We start from the raw sequence: 11,891 nt of genomic DNA, 5'->3' as shown, positions 1-11,891 counted from the left end.
AAAGAGAGGAAAGAGCTGCAGGTGAGGAGGAACAGGAAGGATGAAAGTGAGAGGAAGGAGAGGAAGGAGACAAAGGAAGGAAGAGAGGGAGAGAAAGGAGAGGAAGAGAAAGGAAGGAAGGAGAGGAAGGGAGGAAGGAGAGGAAGGAGGAAGGGACAGGAGAGAAAGGAGAAGGATGGAGAGGGAGGAAGGGAAGGAGAGAAGAGGAGAGGAAGGGGACAGGAAGGAGAGAAGAGGAGAGGAAGGAAGGGACAGGAAGGATGAAGAGGAGAGGAGGGAGGAAAGGAGAGAAGGAGAGGGGGAGGAAGGAGGAGGGAAGGAGAGAAATGGGAGGGGAGGAAGGGACAGGAGAGATGATAGGGAGGGGAGGAAGGATAAGGGAGGAGGAGGAAGGGGGAGAGAAAGGAGAGGAAGGAGAGAGGAAGGATAAGGGAGAGGGGGAGGAATGAACAGGAAGGATGATAGGGGGGGGGAGGAATGATAAGGAGAGAAAGGAGGAAAGGGAGGAAGGAGAGAAAGGAAGGAAGGAGAGGAAGGAGAGGAAGGAGAGGGGAGAAGGAAGGGAGAAAGGAGAGGACTGGGAGAGAAAGGAGAGGAAGGAGGGAAGGAGAGAAAGGAGAGGAAGGAGAGGGGAGAGAAAGGGGGAGGAAGGGATAAGGGAGGAGGGGGAGGAAGGGGGAGAAAGAAAGGAAGGGACTGGGAGGAAGGGGGAGGGAGAGGGGGAGGAAGGAGGGGAGAGAAACTGAAAGGGACTGGAGAGAAAGGAGAGGGGAGAGGAAGGGGGAAAGGAAGGAAGGAGGGAAGGAGAGAAACTGAGGAAGGACTGGGAGGAAGGGAGGAGGAGGGGGAGGAAGGGGGAGGGAGGGGGAGGAAGGGGAAGGAGAGGGAAGGAGATTGTTAAGGGAGGAGAGGAGGTGGTGGAAGGGTAAGGGCGGGCGAGTGCAGGTTTGAGAGAGTGTGACTAATGGAAAATGAGACGGGATCACTGAAAGGTGAGAGGGAAGAAAGGTGGTGTTAAAGTAAAGACAGGACAACTTGCAGGTGAAGGAAACATTTCATGTTAAAGTGAAGGGTAGGTGGAAAATCAACAAGAGAGTTGTCCCTCCAAATCTCCTGCTGGAGTGGCGTCAGTGTTCACTGACTCATTCTCACTGGCCGGAATGCTCACTGGGAGGGGGAACACATGGACAGGTAGAGGGAAAGAAGGAAGGAGAATGAATCAGGATGAAGGACTGTTGACATATCCCTCATCAAGGCTGGTTATTACTGTTACCCTTCTGTTTCACAGGCTGGATTACTGTTAGGGGGAGGAACACAGGCTGGTTATTACTGGGAGGGGGAGGCATCACAGGCTGGTTATTACTGTCAGGGAGGGGGATCACAGGCTGGTTATTACTGTTACCCTTCGGAAGTATACAGGGAGGGGGAGGAAGGGGGAGGGAGGGGCAGGAAGGATAAGGGAGGGGGAGGAATTACAGGAAGGATGATAGGGAGGGGACCCTTCTCTATCACAGGCTGGTTATTACTGTTACCCTTCTCTATCACAGGCTGGTTATTACTGTTACCCTTCTCTATCACAGGCTGGTTATTACTGTTACCCTTCTCTATCACCGGCTGGTTATTACTGTTACCCTTCTCTATCACAGGCTGGTTATTAGGGGGAGAAACTTCTATCACTGGGAGGAAGGGGGAGGGAGGGGGATCACAGGCTGGTTATTACTGTTACCCTTCTGATCACAGGCTGGTTATTACTGTTGCCCTTCTCTATCACAGGCTGGTTATTACTGTTACCCTTCTCTATCACCGGCTGGTTATTACTGTTACCCTTCTATATCACCGGCTGGTTATTACTGAGGTACCCTTCTGTATCACAGGCTGGTTATTACTGTTACCCTATAGGTGACAGGCTGGTTATTACTGTTACCCTTCTCTATCACCGGCTGGTTATTACTGTTACCCTTCTATATCACCGGCTGGTTATTACTGTTACCCTTCTGTATCACAGGCTGGTTATTACTGTTACCCTTCTCTATTACAGGCTGGTTATTACTGTTACCCTTCTCTATCACTGGCTGGTTATTACTGTTACCCTTCTCTATTACAGGCTGGTTATTACTGTTACCCTTCTCTATTACAGGCTGGTTATTACTGTTACCCTTCTCTATTACAGGCTGGTTATTACTGTTACCCTTCTCTATCACAGGCTGGTTATTACTGTTACCCTTCTCTATCACAGGCTGGTTATTACTGTTACCCTTCTCTATCACAGGCTGGTTATTACTGTTACCCTTCTCTATCACAGGGTGGTTATTACTGTTACCCTTCTGTATCACAGGCTGGTTATTACTGTTACCCTTCTCTATCACAGGCTGGTTATTACTGTTACCCTTCTCTATCACAGGCTGGTTATTACTGTTACCCTTCTCTATCACAGGCTGGTTATTACTGTTACCCTTCTCTATTACAGGCTGGTTATTACTGTTACCCTTCTCTATCACAGGCTGGTTATTACTGTTACCCTTCTCTATCACAGGCTGGTTATTACTGTTACCCTTCTGCATCACAGGCTGGTTATTACTGTCACCCTTCTCTATCACAGGCTGGTTATTACTGTTACCCTTCTGTATCACAGGCTGGTTATTACTGTTAGCCTTCTCTATCACAGGCTGGTTATTACTGTTACCCTTCTCTATCACAGGCTGGTTATTACTGTTACCCTTCTGCATCACAGGCTGGTTATTACTGTTACCCTTCTGCATCACAGGCTGGTTATTACTGTTACCCTTCTGCATCACAGGCTGGTTATTACTGTTACCCTTCTGCATCACAGGCTGGTTATTACTGTTACCCTTCTCTAACACAGGCTGGTTATTACTGTTACCCTTCTCTATCACAGGCTGGTTATTACTGTTACCATTCTCTATCACAGGCTGGTTATTACTGTTAGCCTTCTCTATCACAGGCTGGTTATTACTGTTACCCTTCTGCATCACAGGCTGGTTATTACTGTTACCCTTCTCTATCACAGGCTGGTTATTACTGTTACCCTTCTCTATCACAGGCTGGTTATTGCTGTTACCCTTCTCTATCACAGGCTGGTTATTACTGTTACCCTTCTCTATCACAAGCTGGTTATTACTGTTACCCTTCTCTGTCACAGGCTGGTTATTACTGTTATCCTTCTGCATCACAGGCTGGTTATTACTGTTACCCTTTTATTCTCTTTTGTTTTCTAGCTGGCCTCATCCTGACCCTCTGACAGACAGACAGACATACAGACAGACAGACATACATACTGCTGACAGAACTCCTAGTGGTAGAGTCCCGTAGGACAGTTTTAGGGACACTGATATAGGGGAGGTTTGGTTTAAAATCCCCTAAATCTTTGAGTTGCAGTCTCCAGGAGAAGTGAGGTTTAAGTCCCCGAAAGCTTTGAGTTCCAGTCTCCAGGAGAAGTGAGGTTTAAGTCCCCTAAAGCTTTGAGTTCCAGTCTCCAGGAGAAGTGAGGTTTTAAGTCCCCTAAAGCTTTGAGTTCCAGACTCCAGGAGAAGTGAGGTTTTAGTCCCCTAAAGTTTTGAGTTCCAGTCTCCAGGAGAAGTGAGGTGTTAAGTCCCCTAAAGCTTTGAGTTCCAGACTCTGGTAGAACTCAGCAGAAGATTTCAGGTAGAAATAGACAGACCAGTACAACAACAAAAATGAAATAAAATATTTAAATAAATACAGAGAAAGTAATTGAGAAAGAAAGATAAAGAAATCTATCAAATTACTAGGATAGGACAAATCATATTACAGTTTGTCCGAAGACACAACCATCAAACTCTCACAACGTTCCTCAACCAAACCAGATGAGACGGCCCGGTCAACGGGAACACTCCTTGAATTAGACAAATCGAATCAGACCATTACTGACAACCAAAACCTGTAGAAAACCAATGTCTCGTGGGATAGAGAAGCCTGGAGCTACCAGGGTCCCTCAGTAATACACCATCTGATTGACACATCTCCTGGGGTAATGATAATGAAGAGGAGAGAGGGAGGGATGGATGGGTGGAGGGAGGGAGATCTGTAGAGGGAGAGGAGGGAGAGTGAGAAGGGCAGGAGGGAGGATGGGAGGGAGGGATGGAGGGAGGGAGATATGTAGAGGGAGAGGAGGGAGAGTGAGAAGGGAGGGAGGGCGGGCGGGAGGGAGGGCGGGTTGGAGGGAGGGAGGCCTATATCAGAATCTCCTCTTATAGCCCTGTCACTCTTCATGTCCACTCTGGGGATTCTAGAATGAGGTTTGTGTTCCCAGAAATAGCTGCCACTGCTTACAGGCAGAAGAGACAGAAAGGCTTCAGCTCAACTCAGCTAAATAACACGGAGAAACATTCTATTTCTCTATATTATTCCTCCTTTAAGCTCATACTGGAGCTCAACTACTCCCAGTAAGAAAACCTTGGAGAGAATGAAGAAAATCAAAGAAGAAATGAATGAAACAAGCTAGACTAACTCTATTGGGATCTCTTACACTCCCTAGCAAGAAAAAAGAAATCTGAATTTTCAAAAACAACAACCTTTAAGCCTAACATTACACTAAGCAAAGCCTGACAGGCAACGATAAGCTTAAAGATCAGGGGCCAAAGCATGTAACTGTAAGGATCGACGCTGGTAGACGAGAAGCAGGTACAGGGAGTGGACATTAAATTAACAACAGCGTCTGGACATGAACACATAACCACATTAATGCTGACACAGGGAACAAACGGAGGAGCAGACTGTTTTAGACGGGGAAATCAACGAAGGGAAGGGGTCCAGGTGAGTCCAATGAGTGCTGCCGCGCGTAATGATGGTGACAGGTGTGCGTAATGAAAGGGCCCTCGAGCGCCGGAGAGGGAGACCGGGAGCAGGCGTGACAATAACACCAACACTAAATATAGCCCAGCTCATTTCAGCCCCGCCCATACAAACCCTGGAGGAACAGAGGACTAGCCAATCACATGCAGCCTTGGAGCGTGGTCCCTGCAGCATTCTTTAGCCTCAGTTAGATACAGCAGCACCAATCAGCACATCCCAATCACTCTCCAATCATGTACCATGAGTGGCCGCAAAACACCTTGTCCTCCGTAACTCTGACGTCCATTACTACAGCCTGGCCTTTAAACAACATCCTATGATAAATATACAAAACACCTTGTCCTCCGTAACTCTGACGTCCATTACTACAGCCTGGCCTTTAAACAACATCCTATGATAAATATACAAAACACCTTGTCCTCCGTAACTCTGACGTCCATGACTACAGCCTGGCCTTTAAACAACATCCTATGATAAATATACAAAACACCTTGTCCTCCGTAACTCTGACGTCCATTACTACAGCCTGGCCTTTAAACAACATCCTATGATAAATATACAAAACACCTTGTCCTCCGTAACTCTGACGTCCATTACTACAGCCTGGCCTTTAAACAACATCCTATGATAAATATACAAAACACCTTGTCCTCCGTAACTCTGACGTCCATGACTACAGCCTGGCCTTTAAACAACATCCTATGATAAATATACAAAACACCTTGTCCTCCGTAACTCTGACGTCCATTACTACAGCCTGGCCTTTAAACAACATCCTATGATAAATATACAAAACACCTTGTCCTCCGTAACTCTGACGTCCATGACTACAGCCTGGCCTTTAAACAACATCCTATGATAAATATACAAAACACCTTGTCCTCCGTAACTCTGACGTCCATGACTACAGCCTGGCCTTTAAACAACATCCTATGATAAATATACAAAACACCTTGTCCTCCGTAACTCTGACGTCCATTACTACAGCCTGGCCTTTAAACAACATCCTATGATAAATATACAAAACACCTTGTCCTCCGTAACTCTGACGTCCATTACTACAGCCTGGCCTTTAAACAACATCCTATGATAAATATACAAAACACCTTGTCCTCCGTAACTCTGACGTCCATTACTACAGCCTGGCCTTTAAACAACATCCTATGATAAATATACATCTATTTGAGATATTCAAGTGAAGGGTAAGTTACTGTGTACTGACGATTATCAAACGTTAATCATTATTGATTGTGGGGCTTCAGAAAGTCAAACTAGTTCCTCTCTTGGTCTAAGACCATTGTTCCCATTGATTAGCTAACTAACGAGTGAATATTCCCAGTGATTAGCTAACTAACGAGTGAATATTACTAGTGAATAGTCTAACTAACCAGTGAATAATACTAGTGAATAGTCTAACTAGATAGTGAATATTACTAGTGAATAGTCGAACTATTGAATATTATTAGTGAATAGTCTAACTAACTAGTGAATATTACTAGTGAATATTACTAGTGAATAGTCTAACTAACTAGTGAATATTACTAGTGAATATTACTAGTGAATAGTCTAACTAACTAGTGAATATTACTAGTGAATAGTCTAACTAACTAGAATATTACTAGAATATTAACTAGTGAATATTACTAGTGAATAGTCTAACTAACTAGTGAATATTACTAGTGAATAGTCTAACTAACTAGTGAATATTACTGAATAGTCTAACTAACTAGAATATTACTAGTGAATAGTCTAACTAACTAGTGAATATTACTAGTGAATAGTCTAACTAACTAGTGAATATTACTAGTGAATAGTCTAACTAACTAGTGAATATTACTAGTGAATAGTCTAACTAACTAGTGAATATTACTAGTGAATAGTCTAACTAACTAGTGAATATTACTAGTGAATAGTCTAACTAACTAGTGAATATTACTAGAATAGAATAACTAGTGAATATTACTAAATAGTCTAACTAACTAGTGAATATTACTAGTGAATAGTCTAACTAACTAGTGAATATTACTAGTGAATAGTCTAACTAACTAGTGAATATTACTAGTGAATAGTCTAACTAACTAGTGAATATTACTAGTGAATAGTCTAACTAACTAGTGAATATTACTAGTGAATAGTCTAACTAACTAGTGAATATTACTAGTGAATAGTCTAACTAACTAGTGAATATTAGTGAATAGTCTAACTAACTAATGAATATTACTAGTGAATAGTCTAACTAACTAGTGAATATTACTAGTGAATAGTCTAACTAACTAATAGTGAATATTACTAGTGAATAGTCTAACTAACTAGTGAATATTACTAGTGAATAGTCTAACTAACTAGTGAATATTACTAGTGAATAGTCTAACTAACTAGTGAATATTACTAGTGAATAGTCTAACTAACTAGTGAATATTACTGAATAGTGAATATTACTAGTCTAACTAACTAGTGAATATTACTAGTGAATATTACTAGTGAATAGTCTAACTAACTAGTGAATATTACTAGTGAATAGTCTAACTAACTAGTGAATATTACTAGTGAATAGTCTAACTAGTGAATATTACTAGTGAATAGTCTAACTAACTAGTGAATATTACTAGTGAATAGTCTAACTAACTAGTGAATATTACTAGTGAATAGTCTAACTAACTAGAATATTACTAGTGAATAGTCTAACTAACTAGTGAATATTACTAGTGAATAGTCTAACTAACTAGTGAATATTACTAGTGAATAGTCTAACTAACTAGTGAATATTACTAGTGAATAGTCTAACTAACTAGAATATTACTAGTGAATAGTCTAACTAACTAGTGAATATTACTAGTGAATAGTCTAACTAACTAGTGAATATTACTAGTGAATAGTCTAACTAACTAGTGAATATTACTAGTGAATAGTCTAACTAACTAGTGAATATTACTAGTGAATAGTCTAACTAACTAGTGAATATTACTAGTGAATAGTCTAACTAACTAGTGAATATTACTAGTGAATAGTCTAACTAACTAGTGAATATTACTAGTGAATAGTCTAACTAACTAGTGAATATTACTAGTGAATAGTCTAACTAACTAGTGAATATTACTAGTGAATAGTCTAACTAACTAGTGAATATTATTAGTGAATAGTCTAACTAACTAGTGAATATTACTAGTGAATATTACTAGTGAATAGTCTAACTAACTAGTGAATATTACTAGTGAATATTACTAGTGAATAGTCTAACTAACTAGTGAATATTACTAGTGAATAGTCTAACTAACTAGTGAATATTACTAGTGAATAGTCTAACTAACTAGTGAATATTACTAGTGAATAGTCTAACTAACTAGTGAATATTACTAGTGAATAGTCTAACTAACTAGTGAATATTACTAGTGAATAGTCTAACTAACTAGTGAATATTACTAGTGAATAGTCTAACTAACTAGTGAATATTACTAGTGAATAGTCTAACTAACTAGTGAATATTACTAGTGAATAGTCTAACTAACTAGTGTGAATAGTCTAACTAACTAGTGAATATTACTAGTGAATCTAACTAACTAGTGAATATTACTAGAATATTAACTAACTAGTGAATAATAGTCTAACTAACTAGTGAATATTACTAGTGAATAGTCTAACTAACTAGTGAATATTACTAGTGAATAGTCTAACTAACTAGTGAATATTACTAGTGAATAGTCTAACTAACTAGTGAATATTACTAGTGAATAGTCTAACTAACTAGTGAATATTACTAGTGAATAGTCTAACTAACTAGTGAATATTACTAGTGAATAGTCTAACTATAGTGAATATTACTAGTGAATAGTCTAACTAACTAGTGAATATTACTAGTGAATAGTCTAACTAACTAGTGAATATTACTAGTGAATAGTCTAACTAACTAGTGAATATTACTAGTGAATAGTCTAACTAACTAGTGAATATTACTAGTGAATAGTCTAACTAACTAGTGAATATTACTAGTGAATAGTCTAACTAACTAGTGAATATTACTAGTGAATAGTCTAACTAACTAGTGAATATTACTAGTGAATAGTCTAACTAACTAGTGAATATTACTAGTGAATAGTCTAACTAACTAGTGAATATTACTAGTGAATAGTCTAACTAACTGTGAATATTACTAGTGAATAGTCTAACTAACTAGAATATTACTAGTGAATAGTCTAACTAACTAGTGAATATTACTAGTGAATAGTCTAACTAACTAGTGAATATTACTAGTGAATAGTCTAACTAACTAGTGAATATTACTAGTGAATAGTCTAACTAACTAGTGAATATTACTAGTGAATAGTCTAACTATTGAATATTACTAGTGAATAGTCTAACTAACTAATGAATATTACTAGTGAATAGTCTAACTAACTAGTGAATATTACTAGTGAATAGTCTAACTAACTAGTGAATATTACTAGTGAATAGTCTAACTAACTAGTGAATATTACTAGTGAATAGTCTAACTAACTAGTGAATATTACTAGTGAATAGTCTAACTATTGAATATTACTAGTGAATAGTCTAACTAACTAGTGAATATTACTAGTGAATAGTCTAACTAAATAGTCTAACTAACTAGTGAATATTACTAGTGAATAGTCTAACTAACTAGTATTACTAGAATATTGAATATTACTAGTGAATAGTCTAACTAACTAGTGAATATTACTAGTGAATAGTCTAACTAACTAGTGAATATTACTAGTGAATAGTCTAACTAACTAGTGAATATTACTAGTGAATAGTCTAACTATTGAATATTACTAGTGAATAGTCTAACTAACTAGTGAATATTACTAGTGAATAGTCTAACTAACTAGTGAATATTACTAGTGAATAGTCTAACTAAATATTACTAGTGAATATCTAACTAACTAATGAATATTACTAGAATAGTCTAACTAACTAGTGAATATTACTAGTGAATAGTCTAACTAACTAGTGAATATTACTAGTGAATAGTCTAACTAACTAGTGAATATTACTAGTGAATAGTCTAACTATTGAATATTACTAGTGAATAGTCTAACTAACTAGTGAATATTACTAGTGAATAGTCTAACTAACTAGTGAATATTACTAGTGAATAGTCTAACTAACTAGTGAATATTACTAGTGAATAGTCTAACTAACTAGTGAATATTACTAGTGAATAGTCTAACTAACTAGTGAATATTACTAGTGAATAGTCTAACTAACTAACTAATGAATATTACTAGTGAATAGTCTAACTAACTAGTGAATATTACTAGTGAATAGTCTAACTATTGAATATTACTAGTGAATAGTCTAACTAACTAATTAATATTACTAGTGAATAGTCTAACTAACTAGTGAATATTACTAGTGAATAGTCTAACTAACTAGTGAATATTACTAGTGAATATTACTAGTGAATAGTCTAACTAACTAGTGAAAATTACTAGTGAATAGTCTAACTAACTAATGAATATTACTAGTGAATAGTCTAACTAGTGAATATTACTAGTGAATAGTCTAACTAACTAGTGAATATTACTAGTGAATAGTCTAACTAACTAGTGAATATTACTAGTGAATAGTCTAACTAACTAGTGAATATTACTAGTGAATAGTCTAACTAACTAGTGAATATTACTAGTGAATAGTCTAACTAACCTAGTGAATAGTCAAACTACTAGTGAATAGTCTAACTATTGAATATTACTAGTGAATAGTCTAACTAACTAATGAATATTACTAGTGAATAGTCTAACTATTGAATATTACTAGTGAATAGTCTAACTAACTAATGAATATTACTAGTGAATAGTCTAACTATTGAATATTACTAGTGAATAGTCTAACTAACTAGTGAATATTACTAGTGAATAGTCTAACTAACTAGTGAATATTACTAGTGAATAGTCTAACTAACTAGTGAATATTACTAGTGAATAGTCTAACTAACTAGTGAATATTACTAGTGAATAGTCTAACTAACTAGTGAATATTACTAGTGAATAGTCTAACTAACTAGTGAATATTACTAGTGAATAGTCTAACTAACCAGTGAATATTACTAGTGAATAGTCTAACTAACTAGTGAATATTACTAGTGAATAGTCTAACTAACTAGTGAATATTACTAGTGAATAGTCTAACTAACTAGTGAATATTACTAGTGAATAGTCTAACTATTGAATATTCCTAGTGAATAGTCTAACTAACTAGTGAATATTACTAGTGAATAGTCTAACTAACTAGTGAATATTACTAGTGAATAGTCTAACTAACTAATGAATATTACTAGTGAATAGTCTAACTAACTAGTGAATATTACTAGTGAATAGTCTAACTAACTAGTGAATATTACTAGTGAATAGTCAAACTAACTAGTGAATATTCTATTGAATATTACTAGTGAATAGTCTAACTAACTAGTGAATATTACTAGTGAATAGTCTAACTAACTAGTGAATATTACTAGTGAATAGTCTAACTAACTAGTGAATATTACTAGTGAATAGTCTAACTAACTAGTGAATATTATTAGTGAATAGTCAAACTAACTAGTGAATATTACTAGAATATTAACTAGTGAATAGTCTAACTAACTAGTGAATATTACTAGTGAATAGTCTAACTATTGAATATTATTAGTGAATAGTCTAACTAACTAGTGAATATTACTAGTGAATAGTCTAACTAGTGAATATTACTAGTGAATAGTCTAACTATTGAATATTACTAGTGAATAGTCTAACTAACTAGTGAATATTACTAGTGAATAGTCTAACTAACTAGTGAATATTACTAGTGAATAGTCTAACTAACTAGTGAATATTACTAGTGAATAGTCTAACTAACTAGTGAATATTACTAGTGAATAGTCTAACTAACTAGTGAATATTACTAGTGAATAGTCTAACTAGTGAATATTACTAGTGAATAGTCTAACTAACTAGTGAATATTACTAGTGAATAGTCTAACTAACTAGTGAATATTACTAGTGAATAGTCTAACTAACTAGTGAATATTCCTAGTGAATAGTCTAACTAGTGAATATTCCTAG

This window comes from Oncorhynchus gorbuscha, unplaced genomic scaffold (genome assembly GCF_021184085.1).
Source record: "Oncorhynchus gorbuscha isolate QuinsamMale2020 ecotype Even-year unplaced genomic scaffold, OgorEven_v1.0 Un_scaffold_1006, whole genome shotgun sequence".
Classification (NCBI taxonomy): domain Eukaryota; kingdom Metazoa; phylum Chordata; class Actinopteri; order Salmoniformes; family Salmonidae; genus Oncorhynchus; species Oncorhynchus gorbuscha.
The sequence above is the reverse complement of the archived record's forward strand: the minus strand, read 5'-3'. Positions refer to the sequence as shown.